The sequence below is a fragment of the Pteropus alecto genome, unplaced genomic scaffold, assembly GCF_000325575.1.
Source record: "Pteropus alecto unplaced genomic scaffold, ASM32557v1 scaffold155, whole genome shotgun sequence".
NCBI classification, from domain to species: domain Eukaryota; kingdom Metazoa; phylum Chordata; class Mammalia; order Chiroptera; family Pteropodidae; genus Pteropus; species Pteropus alecto.
Genome location: NW_006438113.1, coordinates 4,908,629 through 4,923,661, shown reverse-complemented (window position 1 = coordinate 4,923,661; position 15,033 = coordinate 4,908,629).

The following is a 15,033-nucleotide window of genomic DNA, read 5'->3' as shown; positions in this document are numbered from 1 at the left end:
CAAGGAAAGAAGAAACAACAGAGATCACTTATCAAAACGGCAATAGCAAGTTCATACCTACTAATAATTACTTTAAGTGTAAATGAATTACTTTTTCCAATCAAAAGACATAGAGTGACTGAATAGATGAGTAAACAAGAGCCTACAGAGACTCTTTTCAGCATTAAGGACACAAATAGACTGAAAGTGAATGGTTGGAAAAGGATCTCATGCAAATGGAAACCAAAAGGAAACTATACTTGTATCATATAAAAGAGACTTTGAAACAAGACTGTAGTAAGAAACAAAAAAAGATCATAATATAATAATAAAGAGGTCAATTCAACAAGAGGATATGCTATTTATAAATATTAATGCACCTAACATAGGAGCACATTAATATATAAATCAGATAGTAAAAGAGCTAAAGGAAGGAATAAGTACCAATACAATAATAGTAGGGCACCTGCACTTTCATCAGAAAATAGATTAACCAAACACAAGATCAATAATAAAAATACATTGGACCTAAACTACACATTAGACCTGTTGGACTTAATGGACATTTATAGAATATTCAATCCAATAGCAAGAAAATACACATTCTTTTCAGGGGCACATGGGACATTCTTCAAGATAGATCAATCAGTGTTAGGCCACAAAACAAGTCTTAAATTGAAAAATATTGAATTTATAGAATGCAAGTTTTCTAAACAAGTTATATGAAACTAGAAATCAATTACAAGAAAAAACTAGAAATTTCACAAATATGTGGAGATTAAACAATATGCTCTTTAACAACCAACAAAAATAGAGCAGAAGGAAATACTTCCAAACTCATTTTTCAAGAGTAGCATTATCCTGACAGTAAAACTAGGAAAGGACACAAGAAAAGAAAATTACGGGCCAATATTCCTGATGAATATACATACAAAAGTCTCAAAAAATATTAGCAAACTAAATTCAACAGTACATTAAAAATATCATACATTTTGATCAAGTGGGATTCAGTCCTAGAATGCAAGGATGGTTTAACATCCACAAAGCAATCAATGTAATACACCACATTAACAAAATGAAGGATAAAAATAGTATGATCATCTCAATAGATGCAGAAAAATCATTTGACAAAATTCAACATCCATTCAGGATAAAAACACTCAACGAACTGGGTATAGAGGGACTGTATCTGAATATTAAAAAATCCATATAAGACAAGCCCACAGTTAACATCACACTCAACAGTGAGAAGCTAAAAGCTTTTCCTTTAAGACCAAGAATAGGACGAGGATGTCAGCTCTCACCACTTTTATTCAACATGGTTCTGGAAGTCCTAGCTAGAGCAATTAGTAAGCAATAAAAAGTAATAAAGGCATCCAAAAAAGGAAATAAAAAAATAACTTTCTATCTGCAGAAGACATGATATTATGTATAGAAAATCCTAAAGATTCCATCAAAAAACTGTTAGAACTAATAAATGAATTTGGTAAAGTTGCAGGATGCAAAATCAATATATAAAAATCAGTTACATTTCTATACACTAATTACAAACTATAAGAAATAAGAATTAGGAAAACAGTCCTATTTACAGTTGCAACAAAAAGAAAAAAATACTTAGCAATAAATTTAACCAAGGAGGTGAAATATTTGTACTACAGAAAACTATGAAATGCCAATGATGAATTAAAGAAGACACAAATAAATGGAAAGATATTTTGTTCTCATGGTTTGGAAGAATTAATATTGTTAAAATGTCTATACTACCCAAAACAATCTACAGATTCAATACAATCCCTGTTAAAATTACAATGACATTTTTTACAGAAATAGACAATCTTAAAATTTGCATAAAGACCCTGAATAGCTAAAACAAACTTTAAAAAGAACAAAGCTAGAGGAATTACACTTCTTGATTTCAAACTATATTACAAAGCTATAGTAATCAAAACAATATGATATTACCATGCAAAGAGACACAGAGATCAATGTAATGTAATAGAGCTCAAAAATAAACCTACACATATATGATTAATTAATTTATGACAATGGAGCCAAGAGTATAAAATGGAGATAAGATAGTCTCTTCAATAAGTGTTATTGGGAAAACTGGATAGCCACATCCAAAGAATAAAACTATACCCCTATCTTATAACATAGATAATAATCAACTCAAAATGGATTAAAATTTTAAACATTAAACCTGAAACCATAAACCACTTAAAAGAAAATAAGTTCCTTGATATTGGTCTTGATGATGATTTTTTTAGATTTGACACAAAAATCAAAGACAACGAAAGAAAAAATAAACAAGTGGTACTACATCAAACTAAAAAGCTTCTGCATAGCAAAGGAAACCACCACAAAATGAAAAGCTAACATATAGAATGGGAGGAAATATCTCCAAATCCTGACAATGTTTTAATATCCAAAATATATAAAGAACTCATAAATTTAATTAAATATTGGCAGAGAAACTGAATAGACTTGTTTTTCCTAAAGAAAACATACAAATGGCCTATGGATCTTTAACATCACTAATCATCAGAGAAATGCAAATCAAAATCACTATGAAATATTACTTCATACCTGTTAGCATGGCTATCATCAAAAAGACAAGAGTTAACAAATGTTGGCAAGGATGTGGCAAAAAGGGAAACTTTGTGCACTTTTGGGGGAATGTAAAGTGGTGCAACCACTATGGAAAATAGTATGGAAGTTCCTCAAAAAATTAAAAATATAACTATTATATCCATATGATCTAGCAATTTCACTCTGGGTATATATCTGAAGGAAATAAAAACACTATCTCAAAGAAATAGCTGCACTCCCACATTCATTGCAGCATTATTGACTGTAATCAAGACATAAAAACAACGTAACAACCTAAAATACCCTGAAAGCTTAATGGATAAAGAAGAAGTGTTATAAAATATAATATATATCATGTATATCATATATATCATACACACACGCACATAAGAAAATATTATTCAGCCATGAGAAAAAAGGAAATTCTATCATTTGCAAGAACATCAATGGACGTTGAGGGCATTATGCTTAGTGAGATAAGTCAGACAGAATAAGACAAATACTTCAAGATCTGGCTTATATATGACATTTAAAAAAATATCTAGAGGCGGGGATTGAGGGTGAGCAAAATGGGTGAAATTGATCGAAAGGCACAAAGTTCCATCTTTAAAATAAATAAGTCATGGAGATGTAATGTACAGCATGATGACTGAATTTTTTGATGAACACTTGGAAGCCCAGGAAAAAGATGCAGTTGGGTTGTGCAAGGCCTGTGAACTGTTACTTGCCTCATATGACCTTTAAGAATTTGTAAAAAAAATTAGTTGTTCTGTTATTATCTGTTTTGATGGTTGTCACATCTCCTCCAACATTCTACTGAAAAATTTTTAAGAAGTGTCTTGTTTATCCTTGGAGAGGTTTGTTATACCTTGGCATTCAGTTTACCTGGTTCTTACAACCTCAGATCTCTCACGGGCTCAAAATTATGATTGTGTACATTAGTTGGCTTTTCTTGTTGGTAGGGTGGGAGTAGTGATCTCTTCTACTTTTCTTCATCCTAACTAGAATTAAAACCTTGAATCAAATTTAAAGGTACATATTATGTCTTCTTTGTAGGTGATAAATCTATAATTGAGAAATACTGAATGACTTGACTAAGATCACATGGCTGGAAGGTGGTAGAATATTGAATAGATAAGTTTCCAAAGTTCATGGTTGACAATATCTGTGGGAATACTGAAATGTGAATGACTATAAATTTATAGAATTTTAGGCTTTAAAGCTATTGATAAAGTAAACCATAATTAACAGTGATTTATAGCATTTAATGTAAAACTCACTGTATTTATTAACAATAATAGTAACAAGTATTTTCATCACTACTAAACAAAGTAAGAAATTTAGGCTCAAAATGTTTAAATATACTCTTCATAAATATATACCAAATTTATAATGGTACTGAGATTCAATGTATCTTTTTTGACCCCCAACCACATGAGCTTGAAATTAGGAGAAATTTTATATACACATACATGGTATTAATTGATGCTTTCTATTCTTGAAGTTCCCAGATCATTCCTGACTGTCTGGACTCTAGACAAAGAGACCCAAAACATTACCATCTCTGCTTATATTTTTTTTTTATGGAGTAAAATTCTACCTTCCTACATTTCTGGCACAGTTCTGCTACAACCTCCTTATGGCACATTAACTTGGACTTGATATTCCTAAATTAAATTGGCTCTTTAAAATTATTTATTCTCTTGTCAAATGTGTTGGCAATGCAGTATATTGAAACAATCACAAGAATAGCTGTCAGAGATAATATTGATTCAAGACCTTCCTAATTGTACAGTCTTGTACAGTCTGACATTTATTTTTAATATCTTTTACACATTTAATAACAAGATAAACTACTTGATAGGATTGCTATTATTGTTAGATGAGCTTTATAAAGTAAACCATTCTATATTAATGCTAATGAATCAATATCTTTGTCTTTGTTTTACCATCTATAATGATAGTCAGAGTTGAAATTGCTGAGGTTAAAAGAGTAGTTTAATTAATGTTGTCTTTGTAATCTCTAAATACCAATAAGCCTAGAAAGAGTTCTGTATGTGTTTGTGATTAAAACATTTTATTTCTATTTAACATGGCATTTGTCTTTTTTTATTTCTGTTCCTTTTTCTTTCTTGAAATATTCTAAATATTTTAGAATTTTGTATTCTCCCTATTTATCTTTCTTGGAAGAGAATGAGATTGAGATTAGGTAAAAATGCAATGACTGTTAACGAGATACGTATTTGCAAATGAAAATGTATACAAGTGAAAGGGTGACAAACACACTACTTTGGCATGTGGATTATTTTGAGCCGAAGTGAATCAAGACCCAGGGGACTCCGAGAAAGTATTTTTTAGCTCCTTCTTAGCTGCCTATAAATTAGAAAGAGGGCCTATACCAAGAAGAAAGCTATTACCAGAGATAACATTTTTATCTGAGAGACTTACCTGCATGGCAGGGCAAACATTTATTTACCAAAAATTTGCTCTTCCCACCTTTTTATGAATTGCCTTCCTACCCGTTTAAAGCCCCAAACCCTTATCCCGCTTTTTTTTTTTAGCTCTGAACAGTATATATGTCTTAATTGCCTGCCTGGCTTGGAGTCTCATATCTCTGTGGGGCTCCCCTATGTACATAATTAATATTTTTTTCTCCTATTAATGTCTTTTTATTACAGGAGGGGTCTCAGCTAAGAAGTTTGAAAGGTAGAGTTTAAAATATTTTTTCTTCCCTACATGAGTTCCTTTCAAGAAAGTCTAATTATTCAAAATTAAAGGAAGAGTCCTCAGACTTGATGTTAATAAATAAATAAGAAAACCTTTAGCCAGTCACAAAATGCCCCCAGAGCTTTCTTTTAACCTATTATATTCATGCTAGTATAAAAATATTCTCATACATTCATGGTTTCTGATCACAAAATAAAAGAGAGATACAGCGAAATAACGGAATTAAACTGATTCAGGATTAATTTAGTTTGGGTCTTGAAAATGATCATCAAACTGTTTCTGGACACTCCATTGTGTGAGAAGATGCAAGGTTTTTGGTTGCAAAGTATGCCTAACATCTGGATAGCTTGTCCAAGCTATTAACAGTTTGTCAAGGAAAAGTGATTGGTCTTAGTGAGAACACTCCTATAACCTATGCATTAGGTAAGAGTAGAATTTAAATAATAGTTAAAAAGTTATAGGAATGTAAGAAATTATAACTTTGGTTTATTTTTAAGTTATTTGTTTGCATGTATAAAAAGTGCTCTGCAGAGAGATCCTTTGAGAGATGTTGGTTTGCAGTATAAAAGAGTGGTTAAACAAGGCAGGTAAATGAGGCATATTTAATCTCCAGTAAAATCTCTGAGTAATCCTGAAAGAAAAAAAATGTTAAATTATTTTAATCCATATTTCAAAACTGACATTAAAATGTTACACAATTTCTAAATGTTATGCATATTAATATCAAATGGATACATTTTTTCAATTTAAGTTAATAGTCTGTATGCTTTTAAAATAGGATAACAAAAAATCAAGGTCTAATTCCTCTCGGTTTACCTTTCTAAGGTTGAATCTGAATATTATTACACACTTTAACCAAGTCTTTGCTATTCACCTGAAGACAGCATAATCTAGATAAAGGAAGAAGAAATGAATAGTCTTAACTATGGTGTTTACAAATCTACAATGTAGAAGTGTCATATTCGTTCATCTTTCCTGCACTGAGAAAGTAATTCTTATCCTGTATGTCTTCCCACAGCTTACTGGGGCATCAGCTTCTCTATGACAGCACAACTCCTAAATTCTCTGGAAATTATATTTTGTTAAGGTGTCTTCTCAATAAAGGAAATCCTCATATCTTTAAAAGACAAAATTATGACCTATAGTCTTTATATATACTGAAGATTTTAAGTATACTATCTCAATTTAAAGAAAATAAGAAGCCTAAATGAAAATATAAACAAAAGATATTTGAAGGTTTTCTTATTCTCTTTAATCATAAAATCCTCACAACAAGCAACTTAGGAAAAAAGAATAACCTTTGCATTACATGTTATTTTACTTTCTTATTTCTAGGCAAAAAGGCAAAATGAGAACAGAACACTAAACCCCATCTCGATTTTCCAGTTAAATGATGCTTTAAAAAAAAAACCTCTATTATTCCTAAAAATTGTTGTAAAGTAAAATCAAGAAGTTTCTAAACATTTTTCCTAAATATGGAACTTATTTTTTTTGTAAGAAAATAACTAATGCTTATGTCATTAACATGTGAAAAAAGAGTATGCTGAAAAATTAGAGGGCAAACTCCAACAGAATGCAAAATACCCACAACCATATAACATTGAAACATTGAAAACAATGGACTTTGGAATTTGTAGGGATGATATTTGGTATCTTTTCATTTTACATGGGAAGCATCTCTTCTTTATGTGGATGCCCCATGAAAACAATCTCTTGCAATGGAGGCTACAGGATAAGGGAAGCTCAAAGTAGCACTTGATCCCGGCATATACACTGTGCAAATAGATATGACACCCACAGAAGATGAAGCTATGAGACAGGATTGCAACCATCTCTTTCAAAAACTGTTCTACTATGAGGAAGAAATAAAAAATAAGTACAATCTAATTATGCTCTTAATAAACTTCAAGGGGACTTCGACTAGAGGAAAAATAGGGGCATAAAAGAAGGTGTCTTACTCTTTCATATGGAATCTTACTAAAATCACCAAATTGAAAAAATAACAGGGTGGAAAACACATTATAACTGCAATCTAGTTATAACACCCACAGGAATTTTGCAGCTTTTGGATCAATTGAGGCAAGACTTGAAGGTGTAGATGAATCATAAGAGAAATGGAGTTTCCACCACATGAAGGCAAGAGACATACTGTAAATTCTCAACAGAGAATAACTATGTATATACAGTATAAGAGGAACAGGGTGATTATGATGACAATGAGGATGATGACAATGATGACAAAAAACAGAAAAAAACTGAGAAAGCAGATGCTTTCCATTCTTGAGAATATAATTCAAAATGAAGTTGAAATGTTAAATAAAGAGAAAGATCATGCCATCAAAGATTTTTAAACTGTATCAAATTTAGAATATTAAATTTGTATATTAAAGAAAAGTTTAAGATTGTCGGTAACAATATAGAAGTACAAAGGTTTAAAACATATTCTAGAGAAATTGATAAATGTTGGAAGATGGATAACAAAGATATGAAAGGCAAATCTTTGCATTTTTGAAGAGGAGAACATTCAAGTAATTGAGCACTATGGGCAAGAGCTCTGAAAGACCTAGAATCAAATTTGGCTTCCACTTTAATACCCTTATCATCAAACACAGGGTAACAATATTTAGCAATATATTTACATTCTCCATACCGCAGTGTCATCATTTTAGAAACAGATCTAATAGTTATACATCTCTCATAGAATTATTGTTAATATTAAGTATGATAATCTGTGTAAAGTGATGAAAATATCCTGGCTATCTGTTTATGCTTAGTGCATACTCAATATTATATTGTTATTAAATGTAATATTTGAAATTTAAATATTTCATCAAATAATAATTTTATTATTAAAGTTATGAATTTGAAGAGTGACCTGTTACAAATAGAAACATTTAATGAAATGAGACCAATAACTGGATCAATTTGGTTTAAATTTTTAAACATCAAGGAAAAGTGATTTTGAATTATCTGACACTAAATAATGGACAATACAACCTGCCTTCCCTATAAAGCAGCATCATTTCTTTTCCTGACCACATCACAGGAAATAAATAGGGTAATATCCCACTTCAGGGCCTTCTATACCCTGCCCTACATATTGTTAATAAATCTTAGCAAAATGATAAGTTATAGAAAAAGTGGGGCAAATAGGCAAAAACTATATCTGGACACACACACACACACACACACACACACACACACACACACACCAGAATACACAGATGATATACTGGAAGGACAGATGTCCAATTTTCAAGTTGGTATAATTCCTGGTCTCTTAAAACTGCAGAGAACAAAGAGGAATTAAACTTCTCCCATAAGAGGGTTCATCTAACAAATTTTATGTCTCTAAAACATTGTGGAATATATATTATTTACATTAGATTTTAGTTTACGTTTTATACAAAATCCTACAGAAAGTGTTCTTAGTTTGTTAAAAGTGCTTTTCTTTCATAAGCCATTATGGGGATTTAGGGGGAAATTATAAAAGAATGTCTCATGGAGTATGAACTCAATGTTAATTTCATTTATTCTTAATTTGTCTAATGATCATATTTTTGTAATTTTGGTGAAATAAAAATTTTAAAGTAAAATGCCTAGTTAAAATTTGAAGTAATGATTTTGATCAATTATTAAATATTTGGAAAATAATATTCTCTTCGTATAGGCCTATAAATGCAGAATTGATTTCTGGAAGATGAAAAAGATTAAACTAATGAATGATTCAGACAGTCTTTCATTCTTCATTAGGAGTGAATTAATTTCTTGAAGAAATGAATGATTTTCTTCAGTTGTTAAATGTGTCAATTTTATTTTAAACATGCACAGTCCTTGATCTATTTAAAGACTGATATGTCAATGATGAAATATAAATTGCAGAACCTAATCAAGTTTAGACATCCTGAGCTCTTGGCTGTGGTTACTGCTGTGATGCCTTAGCACATCTCGGTCTGAGTACAAGAGATCAGAACGAAGAGGGGGGCATTTGGAGGAACAGTTCCCACATAAATAGATGTGATTTTATTATGAATTATGGAAAACAGGGTGAAAATTTTGAAAGAATAATTCTTATCAGACTATTCACTATCTTAAATAGAATGTCACAATTTCTCATATTTGAAGGGCTGATTATAGAATTGCAAAGAAGGTGGGTTTTAACTTATTGTCTTTTTCTTTTTAAAGAATTTTCAGATTGCACAATACAGTATCCACTTCTAAACTACATATTTATTTCAGAGAAAATGCAGTGTTTTTCTCAGTCCTGCTTTTGCGTTTTTCTCTAGACTGTTTCCTTGATTTTGTCAACTTGGTTGACTGAAAATAGGAGACACATTAATGTTTAGAAAACATTTCTTCAGCGTCTTTTCATAGGTCTCCAAAGTCAAAGGAACTGGAAATAATAGTAATAATAAAAGTACTAAAAGTAGCCTGTGTATTTACATTGCACTATAAATTGAAAATACATTTTTATAACAGTTATAATATTTAACAACAGTTAATTCTGACAGATAATACTAGAGAGAAGATATTTTCTAGTTCACAATTGAGGAAACTAAGATTCAGTAGTTAATTAATTGTAGTTGGAGAGGACCACAGCCAGAAAAAGAACTTCAAGCTTTCTGATGCTGTAGACTGGGTTAATAAAATTCTACAGTAACTGTGCAGTTAGGTTAAAATATCAACAAGCAACAAAACAATTTGGTGGAAATGGATAAACCAGTTTTTCGTTGTCTTTTAATTCCTGACATCCCTTCATATTTAGCTTCCAATTTTGGAGAAGGAAATAAGCAAACATAGGACACTTATTACCTGTCAAATACTGCAATAGACACTTTAAAAGTAACTCTTTAAGAATATTACTATTCTCAAATCTATAGAATCAGAGAAGTTACTTAACTTATCTAAGTGTGCACAGCAATTGATGGTAAAGCCAGCATTGGAACCTAGGTCTATCTAATTGCAAAACCCTTTTCACTGTATCATAGCTTGTAATATCCCTTTTTCAAAGTAGCATGAAGTTTTCTACCATTTACCACATGCCAAGAATAACTGCTATCTCAAAACGCTGGTCTGATTTCTCTTCTTATCCCATAAGACAGCATCTTTTGAAAATAAATAACTGAAAATAGGCCAAATACGGTGGATATTCTCTTGGATTTAGAGATTTAGATGGAGAACACCAATCTGAAAGGTCTGGCACTTTTATGCTCTTTTGATCCACTTTTTTTTTTAATAATAAGAACTTAGGTTAGTTTTGAGCAAAAATTTAATAATTTTAACCACTGCTGAAAATTTCCATGGTCTTCGTACAACTCAATTACCATATATATAAATTATAAGACTTAAAATGAACAATGAATCATAACCTACCTTGGAAATATATTAAGTCCTTGACTTTTAGAATAGAAGAATATCACTAAGAGTAAATTCTTGAATTCAGAACACTGATATTTGAATTTTAGCTTCATCCAAATATGACCTTAGGAAAGCTATTTAATTTCTCTGTGATATAGTTTCCACATCTGTAAAAGTAGATTAAAATTTCAGATGTAAAACCACAATTTAATAGTTATTCTATGAATAGGATATTAGAAATAAATAAATGAAGAAATTTATCATTTCCAGTTACCTCTTCAAAAAGACCAAAGACGTAGTTAAAAATGTAGAACAAAATTTAAAATATGTCAAACTATATAAGATAGGAGGAAATAATCAACTCAAAATGCCAGTTATGAAAATAGACATAGTCTGGAGATGATTAAGTTGCCATAATACTATCATATTGTCAAAACATATATAGTTCTATCTTATCAAATCTTACTCATTGTATGATCTGGAGGTTTGTTTCTTCTAAACTAAGTACAGTTTATCCCTCTCAAAATTTAGCACATTTAAAATGAGGGACTAGATGAATTCCAAGTTCAAAATATAACAATCTTTTACATAAAGACCCTAATTTGCTGTTTATCGACTTAAATAAACTTCTTAGATGTCTTTACATTCACATCCTATCCACAATTAATAGCACTAGCTTTCTTCATATTATGTAAACTAAATACCCAAGTGTATTCAAAGTTAACATGAAATAATTTGTTATAAGATTTCCTTATGATAAGCCCTTGTAAAAATTTTTGTTAAATGTTAAAATACAATCAATCGTCAAATGAGTATTTAATCTCATTAACTATCATAGAGATAGAGATAATCAATACATAAAAGAAAAAGTAAAATTACTACAGCTACCTTCTTACAAGAAAAAACTATTGTGATTACCCTAAGTATTTTTCCAATTAGTTTGACACTTCTAAGAAGTAGAACAATTTTCTCCCTTTGCTTTACCAGAAAATTGGGCCTATTATTTTTTACTGTACCATTAGTGACTGTCATAATTTTTAGTTTAGCATAGAAGAGTGCGAATATAAATTCTCTACTAAATTCTAATATAAATTCCCAACTGCAAGGTAGATTCCTTTAACAGAACTGTATTTGGAAAGATTGGCAGTACTTTGATAAAATAAATAAAGCATAGGAAATATCAGCATTCTCTTTGTTTTTCTCAGAGAAAAAGAATTCTTGATTTATCTCTAAAAAATGGAAATTCCCCTAGTGCATTAGCATTGAATACAAGAAAACTAAAATGTTCCCTTTATTTAAGGGAAGTAGTATAACATTTAACATACTTGATTGTAAATACTCTAATCTTCCAGCTAGACTAAGGCTCTGGAATATAGTCCAGCTTCCAGTACAGAAAAGTAATAGAAAGTGAATTCTTATTTATTAATTTAGATTCCTTATTAGGTACAAAGTTAAGTGATAACTGAATGAATGATGAAAGAATGGATAAATGAATGACTGAATACCTAGCGTGCCTGTATTTACCAGTTTCTGCAATTTCAAATGCTTGATGTGTCTATATTAAGGTACTGTATATGGAAATCAGTTTAGTGTTTCCTTATATCAATGTTGTGGGATTCCAGCCCCTATCTTCATCAGTTAGTCACCTTCAAAGAGTCACGTGTGACTTTCTATTCCCCCCATTTTCTGCAAAGAAAAAAGTGGAGTATTTTTAACTGTTTTGGAGCTCCTTTGATTATTAATGTCCTGGCTCTTCTTGTCCTGCCCATATACTCAAGAAGTGAACTAAAGTAGACCGAATATCAACCTAATGCACCAGCTTGACTGCCTCACTCTTGATCATTAATAACATCCTTCATAAATAAGGATATTAATAGCTTTACTTTCAAATATGAAACTACTTTTAATTTGCTACTTTTACTTTAAGCTGTTTTTATGAAACCACCAAATATTGTCTCACGTCACTGAATCTGAATATCACAGTGATTTTTTTTAATTCTGAGAGGCCATAGCTCTCACCAAATTAGTCTTTCAACATACCTTTAGAAAGTGATCGTTTGCTTCTATAATGGTCAGATTATCAATTCAGTTACTGAATCTAGGATCAAAATAACATGTTGCAGATTAAGTAAGTGGAAATTTGTTACTTTCTCACATATGAGTCCTAGCCTAAGAATCCATGGCTAATATTTGTAGACCAGGCTCTTTTTGCTTTTTTGCTCTGCTATCCTTAACGTGTGAATTCTATCTCATGGTCTAAAACAGTTACTTTAGTTCCTATCATCATAAATGTTTGTTTTTTTTTTTTTTTTAAAGCAGGGAACAGAGAACAAGGAAAGTGGAATTCATGCCTATTCTCTTTAAAGGCAGGGCTCAGAAATGGTATTCATTACATATGCTCCCATTCTATTGGTTGAAACTTAGCTGTTTAGCCACAAATAATATCAAGGAAAGGAGGGAAATGAAGTCTCCAGTTGAGTGGCTATGTTCTATTGAATATTCTGTTACAAAGGACGAAGGAAGATGAAAAGTAAGTACTAATTAACATTGTTTGTCATAATTATTTTCATCTACCTCAAATCAGGAAAGATGGGCCACTGGGATCCTTGCCTTTTCACTATGAGCAAGGTGGTAAAAGAAATGCTGGATTTTTTAATGTCATGGACCAGTAAAATCAAGTATAATTCCCGCTCTCCTCTATTTTGGTTGAAAATTCTAGTAGGTTTAACAAATATATTTTAAATTATGTGGATATTTCGAGATAATAAAAGCAGTCCTAAATATTTAGATTTCTAATAACTTAAACATTTCTTACTCTTTACATCTGTCCATGCTATGACTTCCTGACCAACATGCAATAAGCACAAGAAAATCTGCTAAAAGATTATAGCTAATTAATTCATGGGATCCACAATCATAAACATCAGGAGCTGACCAAGACTCATAGCAGGCCATACTCCATCATAAACATACTCTTTGTAGATCTAAATAGCCTGTTTACCTTCTTAGAGGTGTCAATGGTCTGAACATTAAATTGATGGTATACTTCTCTCAGCACCTCTATCACTCAACTCAATCAATAATTAATGCTGAAATTATAATTCAATAGAGCTGCCGTATATTTCTAACCCAAGTATGCAATGAGGTAATATCAGTTCACACATGAATAAATATACATTACAAACATACCTTAAGTTTGTTACCAAAAATTTATTAAGTAATAGTTTAATAGTTCATGAATAGAGCACCTAGTCTCCTTGTCAAAGAGACTTCTAGCATTGAACACCATCCTTTCCTTTCCTTATAATGTCTCTAATAGAACGTGGCCTCCAGGCCTTCCTGAAATTCATGTCAGCAATAATTTGCAACTTAGCATAGGTTTTCCCTATCGGTCCTTAAACGAGATAGAGACAAGTGTCTCTGTCCCTATTTCAGTATCCATAGCTTCTCTGGCTAGTTGCTTGTTGACAATTTGTCCTAGTGTTATTCTGAGACTGATAAGCCATATTGATTAAAAGTTTAGAGATGCAGGGATAATTTTTATCAAAATACTCATAAATGTTTTTCTAGTCTACAATACAGTTTTAATTCAGTATTGTACATACAATAGGACATAAGAATGAGGGGGGCAGAAAATTAGGAATAATCTGTTGTCATACTCTGTTGGAAATTTATATGCCACTTGCTTCAGAGAGGTGTGGGAAAAGTGACACTCGATTGTGGCTGTATCTGCCTATCTCTTTTAGATGATCTACCATGTTAAGAATTCTCTTTTCACACGTTTTCAAAACTCATCATAAACAAGAGTATGTAAAGCATCAAATTTTCTCCTGCTACCTGGAGCTCCTGAAAGAATCTTACCTTAATCTGAGTGTTAAAATAAAAGACATGCTTTGAAGTGGATACACTATCCAGCTTAGAGTAAAAAACTATATCCTAAAAGACTAAGTTCAGAGAGTGTCAGATTCTAATGAGCATTAGCTTGTACTACATTTTCTTTTTTTTTCTCCCACTCCTGAGGTTCAGAAGAAGTTGAATACATTGTCAGAAAATATTAGCTATCTTTGACAGCATCCTAGATGGCCAGTCATGGAGCAAGGAAAGAGTATCCAGTCATCAGAGAGTATAAAACAAGCTTTTCCCTGGAATAGCAACCAAGATTCATAAACTTCTGTAGAACCATCTACGTACCAGGAAGTTTCAGGAGTTCCAGATCCATGTACTGTCTATGATAATTTTTTTCTAATGATATCCTTATACGAATTTCTTGTCATTTCAACATACATGTAAAGAATTCTTCTAATATCTTAATCTTTCAGAACCTTGAAATGCCCTCCTCAAATAATCTTGTCTTTCATCCTATTTCAGCCACTCCGCTGT